Below are 21,636 nucleotides of genomic sequence, written 5' to 3'. Positions count from 1 at the left end.
AGTGCTGATTGAACCTGAATCTTCCTTCTTAAAAAAATATAAAGCCATTTTGTATTGTTTCCCAAATTCTTTCAGCAATTGGAGGGCATTTCATCATCCACACTGCTTTTATTTGGTGTTTCTAAAAGTGTTGTGAAAATGCAAGCAAAAAATTTTAAAAATAGAAAAAAATTAAAGTGAAAGGAAACATCCAGCCCCAGTTCCAATATTTCCTCAAGCACATAATTGTTGTAGAAGTTTTCACTGGACTTAGTCACAGATAATTGTTTATGTACACATATACATATTCCAGATATAGATCTTAGGCCCATATATCACAAAGTTGAAAGGAAATTAGAGAGCATCTAGTTTAATCCTTTCATTTTATAGATAGGAAACTGAAAACCTTAAAAGTGAACTGACATGGTCAGTGGCATATAGAGATAAAAAGATAGATGTATGGCTATCAGTCTAGGTAAATGAAAAATTTATATATAGATAAATAGGTATATGTGTGTATGTGTGTGTGTGTGTGAGAGAGAGACAGACAGACAGACAGTAAGAGAGAGAGAGAGAGAGAAAGAGAGAGAGAGAGAGAGAGAGAAGGATGTTATATAAGTGCACAATAATAAGTAAAATTATGTTTATATCTAAGTTTAAATCTCTATCTATGCTTACATTTATATCTATTTGTGTCTTATATAGTAAGATAAGTGAGTAAAGTGTATAAGGGGACTAGCCTCAATACCAAAAAAACTTCTGTTCAAAACTTGCTTTTGCATATACTGTGTGTATGACCCTAAATGCAAGTCACTTAATATCTCAACTATTTCAAATTAAATAACATGTAAAAATCATAGAAATGCTAATAATAGTAATAATATTAATAATAACTCTAAGAAGCTCTCTAAGGCTATAAGTTGTAAAAAAATGTATTGACCTGCAATTTCCCCACCAAGAAATTTACTATATACATATGTATATGTATGTATTTGTTGGAATATATCTGTATTTATACACATATTTGTGAGCGTACAACTACATGTTTAATGATCTCTTAAATTTTTCTAAGAATGAAAGTCAGATTCATTGGCTTATAGTTCTCTAATCTTTTTTTAAAAATTGGTATATTTTCCCTTCACAATACAAGTGGAACCTTTCCATGATCTTTTACTTATCATTAACAGTAGCTCAGTCATTCATATTTGCAAGTTTTAGTACCTGACAATGTAGTTCTTCTGGGCCATGTTATTGAATTTATGAAAGCAGATTAAATCTCTCTTACACTTTTCTTACTTACCTTGATAACAATTCTTATTAGTCATATTTGTTTTAGTATTTATGACTCAAAAGTTATTTTCTTGTCAGGGTGGGGAACCCAAAGCAAAAATTTGAATAGCTCTGTCTTCTCTATTATCAAATTACCACCATTGAACCCATTCTAAATAACTGTCTTCACTCTTCTTTGACTTCATATTTTCCCCAATTGAACTTTTAACTATTTATTTATTTATTTCTCTATTTGTCCACTTATTTATGTATTCATTCATTCATTCATTTATTTATTTGTTTGTTTGGTCATTAATTCATTTATTTATTTTTCCTTTTATTTATTAAATTTTGCTGTTTTTATAGCCTCAGATTATTCTGAGATTTTGTATTTACTGTATTGGTTTTAAAGTAAATACTCTTGTGTTTATCCTTTGTTACTCATCTTACTTCCATTTTTTGTACAAATCTTTTGAAATTATAAAGGTGATTTCATCTAATTGCATCCAAACTGGTTTTTTCAGATGTCTACTACTTTTTCTCCTCAAGAGAACTATTTCACTTTCTTCAGAATCTCATTTTGGGAGTTCCCCATTCCTCCTGGACTGATTTTTCCTTAGAAATTTACTTCATAGGATGCTAACCTCCTTCTGAACTTTTTAAAGCAATCTTTCCTCAGATCTAGAGTACAGATTTTATATGTCTGTATTTCCTCTCCTATTAAAAACTCTAAGGAGTGGTTATTTCTCATCACCTTGCCAAAAAAAAAAAGTTCCAATCATTCTATGCCATATCCTCTTCCTCTCATTATTTTAGTTCAGGTTTAGAATTTCTTTTTATTGACTACCTTTTGGAGGATGAAATTATTATTAAAACAAATCAAGAAGATATTGGATACTCTGCTTCTGTCAGGAATGGATAACCTAAGTTTCTGTGTACTATTATAGCATGCCTCTGTTCTCAACTTGTGATGTATTCCCTAAATATTTATCAGTTTCCTTACCACCACTCCCAGATGACCTGAAGTGTTCTTTAATAACCAAAATCTCTTATGTTGTTGTCTTAATTGAGCTACATCCTAATATTTGCTGCCTTATGTCTCCTCTCTATCTCTTGTATTTACTCACATAAATATATCTTCTTATTAGAGATGCTACTCCAATTACTTATCTTTTTTATTTTTGAAAAAAAAAGGTATAATCATTTTGTAACATATTCCAGGAATGTGTTTTCTATCCAGTGATTTCTATGAGGTTAAATATACCACTTTGCACTGGGTTCTCTGGTTCCTCTTTTTCATTTCCTGAATGGTGAATATTTGTAAAGGCATTTGAGGTCATGAATTTCTGCTTTTTTTCTTGTATGTTATGTCCTCTGTATTTTGGCAAATTTCATCTGTTATCCTCCCTTTATTGTAGTTTAATCTCTATGGTATTTAACTTGAAATATACTTGAGCACTTTTTTCTTGTCTTTATTACTCTGAAGTCCTTTTGCTTAGATTTGCAAGACATCAACCATATAGAGTCTCACTAATCTTCCTTAGTTATCTTTTATTCTCAGCCAAAAGCATATTACTCTTCTATTTTGTCACTCCAGAATTATCATCTTATTTTCAAAAATCACCTTCTAGCCAGATGTTAATATTTCTAACATCATATTTATATCAAAATATTTAATCTTTTGCATATCTCTCCTTTACTGGCCTGCAGTTAGGAAAACATAACACCACAATGATCTTGAGTTTCTTTCTTAAGACTTCATAATCTTCAGAAACACATTTTAGCTTCCTCCCAGCATTGTTTGTGCACATATAAATCACTAAAATAATAATAGCTAATATTTTATACAATGTGTGCTAGATTTGATCTTCAGAGCAACTCAAGAAGTTAGCTGCTATTATTATCCTCACTTTATAGATGAGGAAACTAGAGTAAAAGGAAGTTAAGTGATTTGTCCAGGATCATACAAATAGTAAGTATTTGAGGCTAAATTTGAATTCTGAACCCATTAATCTAACTACAGCACCATTTAGCTTCTCAGAAGGGTAAAAAATGGGTAGCAATTTGTTAATTTTTATAATTTTTGTAAGATTATCTGTATCTTGAGGATAGGGATTCTTTTGCCTCTTTTTGTATCCCTAGTGCTTAGCACAGTGCTTGGCACATGATAGATACTTTCTTTTTCTTTTATCATTATTATTATACCTTTTTATTTACAAGATATATGCATAGGTAATTTTTCAGCATTGACAGTTGCAAATCCTTTTATTCCAACTTTTTCTCTCCTTCCCCCCACCCTTTCCCCAAGATGGCAGGTTGACCAATACATGTTAAATATGTTAAAGTGTAAGTTAAATACAATATATGTATACTTGTCCAAACAGTTATTTTGCTGTATAAAAAGAGTTGGAGTTTGAAATAGTGTATAGTTAGCCTGTGAAGGAAACAAAAAATTCAGATGGACAAAAATAGAGGGATTGGGAATTCTATGTAGTAGTTCATAGTCATCTGCCAGAGTTCTTTGCCTGGGTGTAGCTGGTTCAATTTATTACTGCTCTATTGGAACTGATTTGGTTTATCTCATTGTTGAAGAGGGCCACGTCCATCAGAATTGATCATCATATAGTATTGTTGTTGAAGTATATAATGGTCTTCTGGTCCTGCTCATTTCACTCAGCATCAGTTCATGTAAGTCTCTCCAGGCCTTTCTGAAATCATACTGCTGGTCATTTCTTATAGAACAATAATATTCCATAATATTCATATACCACAATTTATTCAGTCATTCTCCAATTGATGAGCATCCACTCAGTTTCCAGTTTCTGGCCATTACAAAGAGGGCCACCACAAACATTCTTGCACATATAGGTCCCTTTCCCTTCTTTAAAATCTCTTTGGTATATAAGCCCAGTAGTAACACTGCTGGATCAAAGGGTATGCACAATTTGATAACTTTTTGAGCATAGTTCCAAATTGCTCTCCAGAATGGTTGGATGTATTCACAATTCCACCAACGATGTATCAGTGTTGCAGTTTTCCCACATCCCTTCCAGCATTCCAGAATTATATTAATTTTCATTTCTCTGATTAATAATGACTTGGAGCATCTTTTCATATGACTAGAAAGTTTCAATTTCTTCATCTGAGAATTGTCTGTTCATATCCTTTGACCATTTATCAATTGGAGAATGGCTTGATTTTTTATAAATTATAGTCAATTCTCTACGTATTTTGGAAATGAGGCCTTTATCAGAACCTTTGACTGTAAAAATGTTTTTCCAGTTTATTGATTCCCTTCTAATCTTGTCTGCATTAGTTTTGTTTGTACAAAAACTTTTCAATTTTATATAATCAAAATTTTCTATTTTGTGATTAATAATTATCTCTAGTTCTTCTTTGGTCATAAATTCCCTCCTCTTCCACAGGTCTGAGAAGTAAACTATCCTATGCTCTTCCAATTTATTTATAATCTCATTCTTTATGCCTAGGTCATGAACCCATTTTGACCTTATCTTGTTGTACAATGTTAAGTGTGGGTCAATGCCTAATTTCTGCCATACTAATTTCCAATTTTCCCAACAATTTTTGTCAAATAGTGAATTCTTATCCCAAAAGCTGGGGTCTTTGGGTTTGTCAAACATTAGATTTTTAAAGTCATTGGCTGTTTTGTCCTTTGAACCTAACCTATTCCACTGATCATTTAGTCTATTTCTTAGCCAATACCAAATGGTTTTGGTAACCGCTGCTTTATAATATAATTTTAGATCTAGTGTTCTAGGCCATCTTCATTTATTTTTTTTTTCATTAATTCCCTTGAAATTCTTGACCTTTTGGTTTTCCATATGAACTTTGTTGCTATATTTCTAAGTCATTAAAATAGTTTTTTTGGAAGTCTGATTAGTATAGTGCTAAATAAATAGATTAATTTAGGTAGTATTGTCATCTTTATTATATTTGCTCGCCCGATCCAAGAGCATTTAATATTTTTCCAATTGGTTAGATCTGACTTTGTGTGGAAAGAGTTTTGTAGTTTTGCTTATATAGTTTCTGATTTTTCCTTGGCAGATAGATTCCTAACTATTTTATACTGTCAGTAGTTACTTTAAATGGAATTTTTCTTTGTAACTCTTAACTGTTGGATTTTGTTAGTGATATATAAGAATGCTGATGATTTATGTATTTATTTTGTATCCTGAAACTTTGCTAAAGGTGTGGATTTTTTCTAATAGCTTTTTAGTAAAATCTCTGGGCCTTCTTTAAGTATACCATCATATCATCTGCAAAGAGTGATATTTTAGTTTCCTCATTACATACTGTAATTCCTTTAATTTCTTTCTCAGCTTTTATTGCCAAAGCTAGCATTTCTAATACAATATTGAATAGTAATGGTGGGAATGGTTCCAGTTTATCCCCATTACATATGATACTTACTGATGGTTTTAAATAGATGCTACTATATATTTTAAGGAAAAGACCATTTATTCCTATACTCTCAAGTGTTTTTTTTTAAATAGGAATGGATGTTGGATTTTATCAAATGCTTTTCCTGCATCTATTGAGATGACCATATAGTTTTTTTTTAATATGGTTATTAATATGGTCAATTATATTGATAGTTTTCCTAATATTGAACGAGCCCTGCATTCCTGGTATAAATCCTACTTGATCATAGTGCATTATCCTGGGGATGATTTTCTGTAGTCTTTTTGCTAATATCTTGTTTAAGATTTTATCATCAATATTCATTAGGGACATTGGTCTATAATTTTCTTTCTCAATTTTCAACCTAACTGATTTAGGTATCAGTACCATGTCTGTGTAATAAAAGGAATTTGGTAGGACGGAGTCTTTCAAATGGTTTATATAGCATTGGGGCTAATTGTTGTTTAAATGTTTGGTATAATTCACATGTAAATCCATCTGGTCCTGGGGATGTTTTCTTAGGGAGTTGATTAATAGCTTGTTCTATTTCTTTTTCTGAGATGTAACTATTTAAGAAATTTATTTCCTCCTTTGTTAATCTGGGAAGCCTATATTTTTGGAGGCAGTTATCCATTTCACTTAGGTTATGAAATTTATTGGCATAAAGTTGGGCAAAGTAACTCCTTATTATTGCTCTAATTTCCTCTTCCTTGGTGAAAAGTTCCCTCTTTTCATTTTTAAGACTAACAATTTGATTTTCCTCTTTCCTTTTTCTAATCACATTTACCAAAGGTTTATCTATTTTATTGGTTTTTTCATAAAACTAACTCTTAGTTTTATTTATTAGTTCAATAGTTTTTTTAGTTTCAATATTATTAATTTCTCCTTTTAATTTTAGAATTTCAAGTTTAGTATTTGATTGGGGGGGGTTTAATTTGGTCTTTTTCTAGCTTTTTAAGTTGCAAGCCCAGTTCATTGATCTTCTCTTTTTCTGTTTTATTCAAGTAAGCCTCTAGAGATATAAAATTTCCCCTTATTACTGCTTTGGCTGCATCCCACAAATTTTGGTATGATGTCTCATCATTCTTATTATCTTGAGTGAAATTATTAATTGTGTCTATAATTTGCTGTTTCACCCAATCATTCTTTAAGATGAGATTATTTAGTTTTCAATTACTTTTTGGTTTATTCACTTGTAACTTTTGTTGAATGTAATTTTTATTGCATCGTGATCTGAAAAGAAAGTATTTACTATTTCTGTCTTCCTGCATTTAATTTTGAGGTCTTTATGTCCTAATATATGTTCAATTTTTGTGTAGATTCCATGAACTGCTGAGAAGAAAGTATATTCCTTTCTGTCACAATTCAGTATTCTCCAAAGATCTATCATATCTAATTTTTCTAATATTCTATTTACCTCTTTAATTTCTTTTTTATTTGTTTTGTGGTTTGATTTATCTAATTCTGAGAATGCAAGATTGAGATCTCCCACTATTATAGTTTTGCTGTTTATTTCTTCTTGCAACTCTCTTAAGTTCTTCTTTAGGAAGTTAGATGCTATATCGCTTGGTGCATAGATGTTTAATATTGATATTGCTTCATTGTCTATAGTACACTTTAGCAAGATATAGTTTCCTTCCTTATCTCTTTTAATTAAATCAATTTTGCTTTTGCTTGATCTGAGATAAGGATGGCTACCCCTGTTTTTTTTTTTTTTTTTACTTCACTTGAAACATAATAGATTCTGCTCCAGCCTTTTACTCTTACTCTGTAAGTATCTCCCTGCTTTAAATGTGTTACCTCTAAATAACATATTGTAGGGTTCCGACTTTTGATCCAGTCTGCTATCTGCCTCTGCTTTATGGGAGAGTTCATGCCATTCACATTTATGGTTAAAATTACTAATTTTGTATTTCCTGCCATCTTATTATCCCCAGATTATGATTTTCTTTTTCTTATCCCCTTTACCCCCTTCCCTTGTATTAAATTTATGGGCCCTACTTGCATCACGCAGCTCTCCCTTTTTAGAATCCCTCCCGCCCCCTTTGAATCCCTTCTCCTTTCTTATATCCTTTCTTTCTCTTTTCCTTTTCCCTTTTCCTCTTTTTCATGAGGTGAGAGAAGTTTCTCTGTAAATCAGATATGTCAATTATTTTCTCTTTGAGCCAACACTGATGAGAGTAAGATTCACACAATGTTCCTCCCCCTCTCTAAGTTCCCTCAAATATGATAAGTTTCCTTTGCCTCATCATGGGATGTAGTTTCCCTCTTTTTATTTCCCCTTTTCCCTTTTTCTGACACTATTCCCTTTCCATTTCTAATTCCCCTTTTTAATGTTATATCAGTAAAATCAAATTATATATATGGTCTTTATGTATATCTACAACAGAAATACACATCCACAACAGAAAAGTTCTCAAGAGGTCCTTTTACATTTTTCTTCTTCTCTTGAGTCCTATGGTTGGAGATCAATTTTTTTGTTTAGATATTTGTTTTGTTTAGATGTTTGTTTTGTTTGTTTTTTTCCTTAGAAACAAATGGAATTCCTCTGTTTCATTAAATATCCATCTTCTTCCATGGAAGAAAATGCTTAGCTTAGTTGGGTAGTTTATTCTTGGCTGCATTCCAAGTTCTTTTGCCTTTCAGAATATCAGATTCCAGGCCCTTCAATCCTTAAATGTTGAGACAGCCAGATCTTGAGTGACTCTCATTGTGGCACCTCGGTGTTTGAATTGTTTTTTCCTGGCTGCTTGTAATATTTTTTCCTTAATCTGATAGTTTTGAAATTAGGCCACAATATTCCTTGGAGTTTTTATTTTAGGGTCCTTTTTTTAGATGTTAGATGAATTCTTTCAACGCCTATTTTACCTTCTGGTTCTATTACATCTGTGCAGTTCTCTTTGATGATTTCCTGAAAAATAGTATCTTGGCTCTTTTTTTCATCATAATTTTCAAGAAGCACAATGATCCTCAGGTTATGTCTCTTAGATCTATTTTCCAGATCTGTTTTTTTCCAAGTAAATATTTCACGTTTTTTTCTAATTTTTCTTTTTTTGGTTTTGTTTGACTGATTCTTGATGTCTCAATGAATCATTCATTTCTATTTGTTCAGTTCTGATTTTTAGTGAGTTATTTTCTTTATTAGTTTTTTTTACTTCTTTTTGTATATGTCCAATTGAATTTTTAAATGATTTGTTTTGCTGAATGGAATTTTTTCCCATTTCACTATTTTTTTTAATAAGTTATTTTCTTTTTCCAATTCACAAATCCTACTTTCTTGGGAATTCTCTATCTTTTCCAATTCACAAATTCTGTTTTCCCTGTACTTCTTGGGAGATTTTTACCTTTTTCAATTCACATTTCAGGAAGTTGTTGCTCTCTTGCATAGCTTCTCTTTCCTTTCCCCATTTTTCTTCTAGTTCTCTTTTAAGGTTTTTAATAGTCTCTTCTAGGAGAGCCTTTTATATTGGGGACCAACAATTGTTTGGAGACTGTCTGCTATTAGTTTCCTCAGGGTTGAAAACCTGTATAGAAGCTATCAATTGCCCCTTTGATTTTTTTATTCATTTTTAAAAGCCTGTAGGGTCTGCCTTCAGGGCCAGGTGGTTATTATCTTCCTCTGCAGAACAGGGATAGGAGTATGGACGGATAGCTGTCCTGCCAACTGGCTACAAAGGGTAGCGAGGTACGGCAGTGCTCTGGGAAAGAGTTCCCCAGTGGAAGTAACTCAGGCTCAAGTGTTCTGCCAAGAACCCTGCTGTGTGGGTTAACGACTGCCCTGGGGCTAGAAGCTGAGGAGTGAAGGTGTCACTACCTCAGGTCAAAACCTGGAGTGGGGCTGCGGGTATTTGTGGCTGACCAGCAAATCGTCCCACGTGGACCAGAAATGTCCCTGCCCAGGGAAGCATGGTCATGCTGCAAAAGATCTATTGCCCTAGGCCAAGCCCCACACTGTGCATATTAGAAGCTGCCCCGGGCTGTGCCCCCCTACCATACAGATTTGTAACTTCCTGCAGGATGCAGCTGCACAGCTGTGCTGTGGTCTGTGCTGAGTCACTTCCAGTTTTGGGTGGTTATAGCCAGATCTTGTTAGGTTCTGGCATTTTTTAGAGAGTACCCTTTGTCTTTTGCTTTAATTTCTCTGCCAGTTTACTGCTTTATAATTAAAGCATAGCACTTAGTCTATGGGAGAGTCATTTCTATCACTCTTCTAGTCACAGAGCCACCACTGCCCCTGGTCTGCTCTGGACGCTAGTCTCTCCTATCTCCCTGCCGGCACTGGTGTATTCCTGCCCCTCAGGACAAACCTGCTCTGGTGATCTTCCAGATTATCTTCGGCTGGTAAGTTGTTGTGCTTCTAATCTTCTGAATTTTAGCACTCAAGTGCTATTTTTGAGGCTGAATTTAATAGCTGGTCATGAGGGCATGAGAGAAGCTTAGAAAGTCGTGTGTGCTTTCTCTGCCATCTTGGCTCCCAAAAGTCTCCACATGGTAGACACTTAATAAAGATAATCAGGACATGGAAATTTTTGTCCATTGAATATTTTTCAATTTCACTGATGTTTCTCAAAATTTCACATCTTCAAATTCATTTTCTGGTCTTTTGCACAATCCAAACTCTCAAATATCCCACACAATTTTCTTCTCCTTATTAAAATCAAATATTTCTTTCTTCTTCCCAAATTACTCATATTAAATTCAAAAATGAACAAATAAATTTATCTATATTCACATTTATATCTATGACTACAAAATATCTATAATTGAACATAGAGTTCTAACCTTTTTTTGTATTCTGGATCCCTGTGGAAGCTGGAGAAGCCCATAGAGTAATCAAAATAATGTTTTTGAAAGAGTTAAATAAAATACACAAGATTACTAAGGAAATAAATTATAATGAAATCAAATTATCAATTTTTTAAAATAATGAATTCTTGGTTAAGAACCTCTAATTTGTAGTCATTTTATATAATTTTTTAAAAAAATATCATCTCTACATAATCTATATTTATATGTAATTAGATAGTGAAGTAACTGGTAAACTTAAGTCTAATATGCTTGTATTTATACTTTCCAGGGGGTCATATATGAGATGTGCAGATATTCTCTGCCTGGTTCATAGCCAACATAGAATGCCTTTTTGCAACATTGTGTTACTGATGGAAAAATACTATGCAATGAGGAAGATTCTTCTGATTGGCTATGGCACCAGAACAATCTGTCTTAGGAGGTACTGAGCCAGAACTGAGTGCATATAGAAAAGGTTTCACCTGCATCTCCCTTGATCTCTTTTCTTTCTTGGTGTTAAATAAGATAAAGATTACTGTGAGCTGTTGGTGGGAGAAAAATAGCTGCCTTCATCTTCTTATGGGCACCATATATTTATGAGCACATGGTATCTATTTCTTGTATGGTTGTTCTTTTCTGATCCTAGTTGAATAAGGTAATGACCAGGTAATTGTGAGAGCTTGAGAGACCCTGAGATTCTTGAAGACTTCTCACTAGTAACTGAAGGTGATAGTGGATGCCACCACTGTGGTAGTTATCTGTCCTTTGTTCTTGAAGATTTTAACATCAGAAAGGTGATGTTATGATTTGAAAATGAATTGGATTTAAATGAGGGAGGGCTGTGAAAGTCACCAGCCTCAGTCTCTCTTCTGGAGTCATCTGGATCCAATGGCAAGATATAGATCAGGTCAATGCCAATGGCCCTTTGGGGCCATTGGGAAGTCTTAGCCTTTTTAAGCTAAGATCTTTCCAAAGTCTCAGTTTGATTGGGGTAATGCTCATCCATGATTAAGGTTAGGTAAGAATTGAGGCAATGAATAGTTTCTTTTTACCTAGTCAAGAGTAAAGAAATAAAAATAAAAAACAAACAAACCAAAGTCAATGTGGGAAGGGAAGACCCTCAGGGTTTCTGCTAAAACAGAAACAATTATTATTTACACTCATCTGAACCGTTAGATTTCAGTGAGAAAGAGTGGTAGTGACTAACAAAGAAAGTGTCTGCAGGGAGATGTTAGAATCATTACAAAGTGATAAGTCAGTTTCCTTATTTAGCATGGTACTTAGCAAAATCTCAAGATCACTAATGTATTTAAGTATTCATTGGAGTTCACATTTTTGGGAGATTCACAAGTCAGTATTCAGTATGAGATTCACAAGTCAGAAACCCACAATCCCATTCTCTCGGAGGAGGAGTCAACCTTTTACACCAAGCATAAAAAGAACCAGAAGTCACTTCGGACGATTGACAGAGTGAGAGTCAATTCAGAAGAAGCCCACTCTCGGAAGTGGAGCCAGATTCATTCATCCCATCTCACACCACTGTGGTGGCAGGCTCTCCTCCTTCACTTCTCCACTGAAAGATAGGCCTCTAAGAAAGCTACCCGGGCCCAAGGAAAAGACAAGACTTGGAAGGAGAAAATAAACGTTTGGATTTTATCAGCTGGCTGCATTTGAAGTGATTATTACTCTGAACCGAAACTAAGGCTGCCTCCAGAAAACCTCCCCAAGAAACCTGCTCAGAGAGAACCATTATATTCAAAAGAAGAGAACACCACAAGATGTGAAAAGCCAGCTGAGGACAAATATGGCAGCAGCTTCAGAGTTCATGACTTCTTGTAATAGAGAAAAGCTCACTATGAAATGTATGTATCCTCAGAGATCAACAGAGAACTATATGAAGTTTCATGATGATTCCATGAAAGGAGAAAAGGGATTCTTGAGCCAGGAGATGAGAAGTATTCCTTTGCCATATGCATCTCTGTATATGTGCTTCATTACCATTATGGTTTGAATGTGATATCCTCCCCAGCGAGAGGGTATGCCAGGTGTGGAAGATCATTTTGTAACCATTTCATATACATTTTCTATAAACATCCTTTCTGAAAGCTAATACAGCTTGATTGTTAATATGGAACCTACTAGTTGGGTCTCAGAAGTTAAAACCTTAGTAGTTCAGAATTATTCCTTCTAACTCTGATACAAATAGTTATTGCCCTCTGGAATCTCCTTGGAATCCCCAAATTACTAGTGTGAATGAAAATTGAGGAAGTGAATCTTTGGGTTGACACACACCCACACACCCACACATGTGTCTGTGTCTATGTCTATGTCTATGAGCAGAATTGTAACATGGATTTAAAATTAAATTTATTTATTTAATATCCCTCCCCATACACTTAAAATAATCTTTTTCAATTATTTTCTAAAACTTTTGATTTCCAGATTCTTTCCCTCATTCCCCATCCTCAACCCCCATTAAGAAAGCATATGTAAAGTTATGTAAAACATTTCCATAAAAGTCATATGTTGTAAAAGAAAACATAGATGCTCCACCCCAATTTATTCAGTCATTTCCCAAATGATGAGCAGTCCCTCAATTTCTATTTCTTTTGTCCTGAGAAGAGAGCTACTACGAATATTTTTGTACATATAGGTCATTTTCCTTATAAAAAAATTTTTTTTTGGTAATCATGCCTAGTAGTGGTATTGTTAGATCAAAGGATATGCACAGATTTTTAGCCCTATAGATATAGATCATCTTTTGATCATTTATCAATTGGGGCATGACTCATTTTTTATAAATTTGACTCAGTTACCTCTATATTTGAGAAATAAGGCCTTATCAAAGAAATTATTGCATTATGCATTTTAAAAAATGGCCTTGAAGATTTGGGCTTAAGTTATGCCTGACATATAAAGACTGTATGTCATTGCAAATCATTTAACTTCTCTATTCTAGGAAGCTGTCTAAGGCTGAGTTTCGGAAAAGGTGTTGACATGCTTTGGAGGATGTAATTTTTTCTCATATGATAGTGAAATATTTTTATAGAAACAAATATATAGATATTAATTTTTACTTAGACCTAGGTCACTCATCTATTTAGATTATGCATTTCTAGAAAGGCAGGCAAATATTAAGTGAAATGTGGAAGCACAGTGGATAGAATCCCAGGCCTGGAGTCAGGAAGACCTGAATTCAGATATGTCCTCAGACACTTACTAGCTATGTGATTCTGAGCAAGACACTTAATCCTTCTTGCCTCAGTTTCCTCATCTGTAAAATGAGCTGGAGAAGGAAATGGCAAGTCACTCTAGTATCTTTGCCAAGAAAATCCCAAATAGCATCATGAAAGCATCAGACATGATTGACACAACTGAATTGTGTGTCATAACATCAAGGCAAATAGGCTACATATGTAAATTATTATGAAGGTTTGCAAAGCCTATGGGTTTACAAAGTTAAAACTTTGTAGATCTACAAAATTATAAATAAGCATTTTTCATCATCCATAATTACCCCCTTAAAAGACTTTAAAAGTAATTTAATGGAATAGTAAATTCCAGATAATTGAACTCTTGACAAAGTAGACTTTCCTTGAACAAATGCTTGTTGCTTTCATCCCCGAGGCTGAAGAAAAGGCTGAGAAGAACGGAGCAAAGGTAGGAAAGAGAAGGAAAGAAGTAGACCAGACCTATTGGCACTATTTTCTTAGAAAACCAATAGGACCTTTTGAAACTCTCCATGCCTTGGGCTGTTTGAGCTGGTCAATATATCTTCAATATCAATCTATTTTCTTTAATAATTTGTAGGGAAAAAGGCAGTCTGTGGTTTCATTAGTGCAGGTCCTTCCTTCCTCTATTCTTGAAAACTACAATCTATCCATACTTCAAGAGGCAGTTTTGGTGATGTCAGATTGTTTTGTTCGTTAATGTTCTGGCTTTGGAGGTCAGAGAGGAAGGAGGAGTCTTGTATTGAGCACTATTTTCAAGCATGGTATATTTAAACAGAAAAAGAGAAGAATTAAGGCAGAGATGGATGTTGCATGTTTTAGAAAACACAATCACTTTGGAGTCAAAATGTGGAAATTTGAACCCTGTCTGTGCCATTCAGAATCAGCAAGATAAAACAAACTGGGGTCAAGAAGCATCAAAGGCTATTCAAATTAATTTTTCCCCCTGAGGCAGTTGGGGTTAAGTGACTTGCCCAGGGTCACACAGCTAGAAAGTAGTAAGTGTCTGAGATCAGACTTAAACTCTGGTCCTGACTTCAGGACTGATGATCTGTGCCACCTAGCTGCCCCCAAATTAACTTTTTAAAAGACACAATAGGGACAGGGTTTTATGGTGAAGGGAGGGTCATTAAGTGAGTAAATAGGGAAAGGCCAAGTAGGCAAAGAGCTTATCTGTGATTCTGGAGGGGTAAGGGAAGTTAATTGTGCCACTGAGTAGTTTGTTAGTTTTATAATTATTATCAGTTACTCTATACTAAGCTCAGTTATTTCTATTTGTTGAAGCAGTACAGGTGTTGTCAGTGCTCTCAAAATTTCAGTGTCCTGGGACAAAGCCCCAATTGCCCTTAAATAGTTATGACTATGTTGTCACTTTCTTTGTGATCTTCCTCTCTTCAAGGTCTTCATTTTCTCATCTGTAACATGAGGGGGTTGTACTAGATGATCTCTATGGTCTCTTTTGGTTATAAATACAAGGATAAAATTAGCTGTAAATACTTGGATAACATGTGAAGTTCATCCTGTTTCACTGACCATCTGGATCTCGCTAAGTGAAAAAATGCCACTTCTGCTTATCCTAAAGTCCTTAGGGTCAAAGAGGGAAAAGCCTCCATTGCCTCTAATTGGGTTCTCCTGGAAAGCTTAGAGATTTTTTAAAAATTCCTGTTAAAAACAAAAAAAATAGCCCAAGCTCTTCAGGCAGATTTTTTTAGGCTCTCATTTTATGGCTTTTGGAGGATGATCTTGGCATGGGCAGATGGGGAGAAATAGTGGTTACAGTCTTCAGAGGTTAATAATTCCTGGAAAATCTTCTGGCAAACATCACTGCCCTGAAATTTCACAGAAAAGGTTCATTTGACTGTGCCCAGGCTAAATGAGTTTTTTGTTTTCATGTCCTTCCCTCGTGGAATTATGAGTTTGCATGTTGCCTTTTACACAAAAGTGAGGAGACTTTGCCAAAATATACAACACTTTTCTCTCCAGAATTCTTTCTTTATTTACTCTGGAGTTTGAAGACTTGCATTGGAGACATATCTTATGCCAGAGATATTTCTCCGGGGCTATTTGAAGAGTTGTCCTCTCATTTTCAGGAGGAGGTTAGCACTGAGAGACCATGTCCATGTCATATTCAAACATTTCTTAAGTTCCACAGGCATAGGTGAGTACCATGGAATAAACTGGTGCCTCTAGGCAGAGTGCTAATTCATAAGACCTTCCTTTCATGCAAATGTCACTTTTTTAGGGACCAGGCTCCCTCCTCTTTCAGAACAGATGCCTGGCTCTGCCTGTTACAGCTGAGGCCAAAATGATTTACTGGGTTTTTTTTTTTGTTTTTGTTCTTGCAAATGCATGAGTCAGTTTTGAGGGCTTGTGTGTTTATGGGGGCCCCCTCAAATACTGTCCAAAACACATACTCATCAGAAAGCCCTGTTTCCCAATTTTTAGGTCAAGAGGCAGAGCAATTTAAGAGAAAGAGTCTGTTCTGGCTTACCTGTAAAGTGGAGATATATTTTGCATTATGTCCCTTTATAGGGCTGATGGAAGGAAATGTTTTGTGAAGTTTAAAATGTGAAATGAATGGGAGCTATTTGCTTTTATAGCATTTTGTTGCTATCCAGTCATTTCTGACTCTTTGTGATCCCGTTTTGGGGTTTTCTTGCCAAAGATACTAGAATAGTTTGCTACTTCCTTTTCCACATCATTTTACAGATAAGGAGAGTGAAGCAAACAAGGTTAAGTGACTTGCCTGGGGTTATACAACTAATAAGTGTCTGATATCAGATTTGAACTTAGGAAAAAAACCCAGCATTCTATCCATTGTACCACCTACCTGCCCTTTTATAGTTTATCCATGTCCAAAAAGATATGGATTTAAATCAAGTCTGAACAACAAAAGCAAAAAAGAAAAATTATATTATTCTCCTCCTCCTTTCTCTTTTTTCACCTTCTTTTCCTTCTCTTTCTCATCTTCCCCACTCCTCCTCTTTCCATTTGATAATCCTTTACAAAAAGTCCTCTACTATCTCATATTTTGTCTGGTATATGGTAAGCACTCATGAAACACTTACTGATTTGACAACTCTGAAGGCTATGGGTGTATAAGTTTTCTCAGGTTCTTAACAAACCAGGATGGTTTCACCTTTGGGCATGGTGCCATCTACAGTTGAAAGAACAGCCCATCTACGTGCATGGAGACTTCTGCAGAAGATTGGCGAACAGATAATGAATATTTCGCTTCCACACCTACTCATGGAATTTTCTAGTAAAACATAGAGGGGTTGTATTTGTGTTCAAAGAGAGAGAACCTATATGATAAAGTCACAGATCTTCCTTATCCTCTTCTTCTGGAAATATTGATGAATGCTTATTGTTATTGCTAAAACTTCAGAAATAGAGGTTTAACTTTGCCCTATGTTACCCCTACCTCCGATCCCCATTCTTTCATGGCTGATGGTGAAAGCAGTGGCAGACACTCAAGGAAGGGGACACTGGGAGAATTAAGGTCGTGGGACTGGTAGGGTGTGATATGAATGCTGAATGGGGAACCTTGTGCCCACTTAGAAACAGAATTTTAAAGCTGGAAGACGATGCTCTTGTATAACTCTCCTTTTTGGAGGAGACTGAGACCCTGAGAGGCGTGACTTGTGCAATGTTATACATAGAGAGTTAGCAGAACAGGCACTAGGAGCCCATGGCTCCTGACTCTCAGTCCCATGCCCTTTCCACCACACTACACTGAACAGGAGTTCAGTGCTGAGAACAAAGACAATAAAGCTTCTTTAGAAATAGCAAAACAGAGCTTAGCCTTGCACGGGCTCTGATAAAGGTTTCTGTCCCCTCTGATTCCTGGGAACGGGCACTCTGATGAATGGATGAGGAATACCAAAGGAGGAATCCTACATGGACTCCATTCAACAAGATACAGCCTCTTCTGCATGGCAGCCCAGGAAAGGGGGCTTTTTTCCAAAAGCCGTCCAAGTCACGGCCAAGCAATGAGCTGAATCAATGGCTCCAGACTCAGCACAGAGAAAAGGGTCCTGCTGTTCCCATGGTCATGTGATGGACACCTCCACTCTGACAGAGACACCCTCCCCTTTTGCTCCCCCCAAGAACACCATCATTGAGCAAATCTGTTACCACAGAGAGGAAAAGAGATGGTCCTTCCTCCACACTCTTTAGGTGGCACATTCACAATGACTTTGGCATGACCTACATATCACTCTCCTCTCCTTTTCTCTCATCCTCTCCCTCTTCCTTTCCTTCTCTGTTTTCTTCTCTCCCTCCTTCCTTCCCCCTTCTCATGAGGGAGCTCTCACCCTGAAAGTAGCATAGCTATGTGATGTCCATAAGCAGCACTCTTTTTTCCACAGGCAGGAAAGGAAAGAATCTAGGTTCTATAATTCAGATAGATACTGTTAGCTTGTATCCTTCCATGTCTTTCATCCTTCTTGTCTGTCTAATTCTTGTATTTGTTATTGTGGACTCCAGAGCAGTATGAGACCCTTAACACCAAGCCTCAGTTACCATATAACACAAGGATATCCCCAGTTGGCACAAGGTAACATAAATAATTACATCCAGAGGGGTCTCTCCACTACATTCACTCTACTCATTTTCATCATAGGATTTTTCTCATCACAGCACTTTGACTAATTGGATGTGGTAAAAACCAGCCCCTTCACATCATCTAGCTCTCCAAAGTACCTTGAAAGAAGTATCAGTAAAATTAGTTGTTTCTCATTTCTATCACCTATAGCAATATCCAAGGGAGCAGGAACTTCTGCTATACACAGTACTTCCTGTGCCCTCATCCGTTTCTATGGCTTGTAGTACTCCACTCTCTCTAAGACATTACCAAAATGTTGGGTCACCTTAAAATATGCCTATTTAGTCAAGGAAAAAGCATCTCTTGAATATCTACTAAGTATCACTTCCTATTCTTGGCATGGGGAATACAAAGACAAAAATGCTTACCACCAAGGACCTTATATTGTATCTGGAAAAAAATAGTACATGCAACTAATACAAAGTATCAACCATTAAATACAGGATTACTTTTTTTGGGGGAGGGGAGGAATGAAAAGGAGGCACAAGCAGCTTGGGAGAATCAGGAAACATGAGGCAGTCACCGAATTGGGATTCTAAAGGTAGAGGAAATGATATCTCATATCTACAAAGATATGAGACAGAATGCTGTGAGGATGAACAAGGGGGTCATTTTGACTAGATAATAGAATAACTATAGGAGTAATATATGAATAATATATAAGAAGTCTGGAAAGGGGAAAAAAGAATATAGTAAAAAAAGGGACACAGCAAAGAACAAAAGAATAATCTACAAGGAAATAAAGAAAAGATGGACACTCATGAATATTATATATCCTTTCTTGAACTAGTAATTTATTGTTACATATTTTAAATTCTTCCTGATGTTTTGCTGGGTACATGACGATGTTCTGTTTTGTTTTGTTGTATTTTGTTTTGTATTCCTTTTCTGTTTTTTTTCTCATTCTGTTCTTTTAAATAAATTAAAATAAAAAAGAAGTCTGGAAAAATGCTCAAGTTGCTGCAGAAAATTTTCTGGTGGCATGTTGTTTCAATAATTTTCTTTGTTCAGAGGAAGCCAAAGGGACCCTAAAATGTGAACAATCACTTTAGAAACATTATTTTGAAATTGAATTTGAAGATTCACTATGGAATAATATGCCTCAACACTTCTGAATTAGTTAGTATAAATGGTATTGTAGAAAAACTTGGAGTCAGTAGATTCCAGTACAAATTCTGGAAAAAAAAAGCCTTAATTTAGAGGTCTAAGGACTTATTGGGGGCAAGAGAGATAATCAGACTCTCTTATCCATTTCTCCACTTTTTATTGGGAAATGCTTTTCTAAATGGGTAATTTTATGTTCAGCCAAGTGTACAGCAAAAAAATAAATAAATAAAGATAGATCAAGAACAAAACTTATGGATCTGGAGTCAAAATGTATTGTGGGGTATTCAAATCACAAAAAGGACCAGGTCATGCATTGTGAGGTCAAAAACATGATTACTGGTTTGATAGTTACCCTTATTTAGTCTGTAAGCTTTTCAATTTCTTTACTCATCAGTGATCCTGCCCCAAATAATTCAGTGTTATAAACCCAGCTTTTAAGGATGACAACAGAAAGATGACTTTTTAGTTTTTCTTTCATCTCCAATATAGATCACTGCTTCTATTTCCCTTCCCCATTTCTAAAATATATGCTTTGTGGAGCTCTAGACAAAAAGCTAAAACTTTAATTTGGGAATCCAAGAAGAGGGATTATTGAGCATTTAACAGAAATGAGGTATTAACTCTATCAAGAACAATCAATTTCTCATTCTACTGAAAATAATTCTGAAAATCAGAAATATAGGTGTTTCATAAATTTTTTTTACAAAATTTCTTTCTATACACTGATGGTTCGTAAATTAGGTTCTTTTGCTGGTTCCAACATCTATGTAGAAAAAGTGAGAAAGAGAGACAAAGAGACAGAGACAAGCATACACAGACACATAAATGGGGGATAAGAAATGGGAGGGGGGAGGGAGGATGAGAGAGAGAAGAGTGGAGGAAAGGAAGAAAGGAGGGAGGGAGGAGGAAAAGAGGGAGTCTTAGTGTTTGATATTCCAATCAGAATGAATAAAGTCACCATTATTTTTTTCTAGAAAGTGGTGAGAATATGCATATATATGTATGTTTATATACACATATTGGCACATTTTCTAACTAAAATGGATATCATGTAAAGGCCTCATTTCCAAAATATATAGAGAATTAACTCTGATTTATAAAAAATCAAGCCATTCTCCAATTGAAAAATGGTCAAAGGATATGAACAGACAATTCTCAGATGAAGAAATTGAAACTATTTCTAGTCATATGAAAAGATGCTCCAAGTCATTATTAATCAGAGAAATGCAAATTAAGACAACTCTAAGATACCACTACACACCTGTCAGATTGGCTAAGATGACAGGAAAAAATAATGATGATTGTTGGAGGGGATGTGGGAAAACTGGGACATTGATTCATTGTTGGTGGAGTTGTGAACGAATCCAACCATTTTGGAGAGTAGTTTGGAACTATGCTCAAAAAGTTATCAAACTGTGCATACCCTTTGATCCAGCAGTGTTACTACTGGGATTATATCCCAAAGAGATTATAAAGAAGGGAAAGGGACCTGTATGTGCATGAATGTTTGTGGCAGCCCTTTTTGTAGTGGCTAGAAAATGGAAACTGAATGGATGTCCATCAGTTGGAGAATGGCTGAATAAATTGTGGTATATGAATATTATGGAATATTATTGTTCTGTAAGAAATGACCAACAGGATGATTTCAGAAAGGCCTGAGAGACTTACATGAACTGATGCTGAGTGAAATGAGCAGGACCAGGAGATCATTATATACTTCAACAACAATACTATATGATGACCAGTTCTGATGGACCAGGCCATCCTCAGCAACGAGATCAACCAAATCATTTCCAATGGAGCAGTAATGAACTGAACCAGCTATGCCCAGAAAAGAACTCTGGGAGATGACTAAAAACCATTACATTGAATTCCCAATCCCTATATTTATGCCCACCTGCATTTTTTATTTCCTTCACAAGCTAATTGTACAATATTTCAGAGTCTGATTCTTTTTGTACAGCAAAATAACGTTTTGGTCATGTATACTTATTGTGTATCTAATTTATATTTTAATACATTTAACATCTACTGGTTATCCTGCCATCTGGGGGGAGGGGGTGGGGGGGTAAGAGGTGAAAAATTGGAACAAGAGGTTTGGCAATTGTTAATGCTGTAAAGTTACCCATGCATATATCCTGTAAATAAAAGGCTATTAAATTAAAAATAAAATAAAATAAAATGGATATCATGCTTTTTATCCCAATTTTAATTTAGAAAATAAAGTAATCGTAT

This window comes from Sarcophilus harrisii, chromosome 2 (genome assembly GCF_902635505.1).
Source record: "Sarcophilus harrisii chromosome 2, mSarHar1.11, whole genome shotgun sequence".
Taxonomy (NCBI): Eukaryota; Metazoa; Chordata; class Mammalia; order Dasyuromorphia; family Dasyuridae; genus Sarcophilus; species Sarcophilus harrisii.
This window is presented reverse-complemented; position numbering follows the sequence as displayed.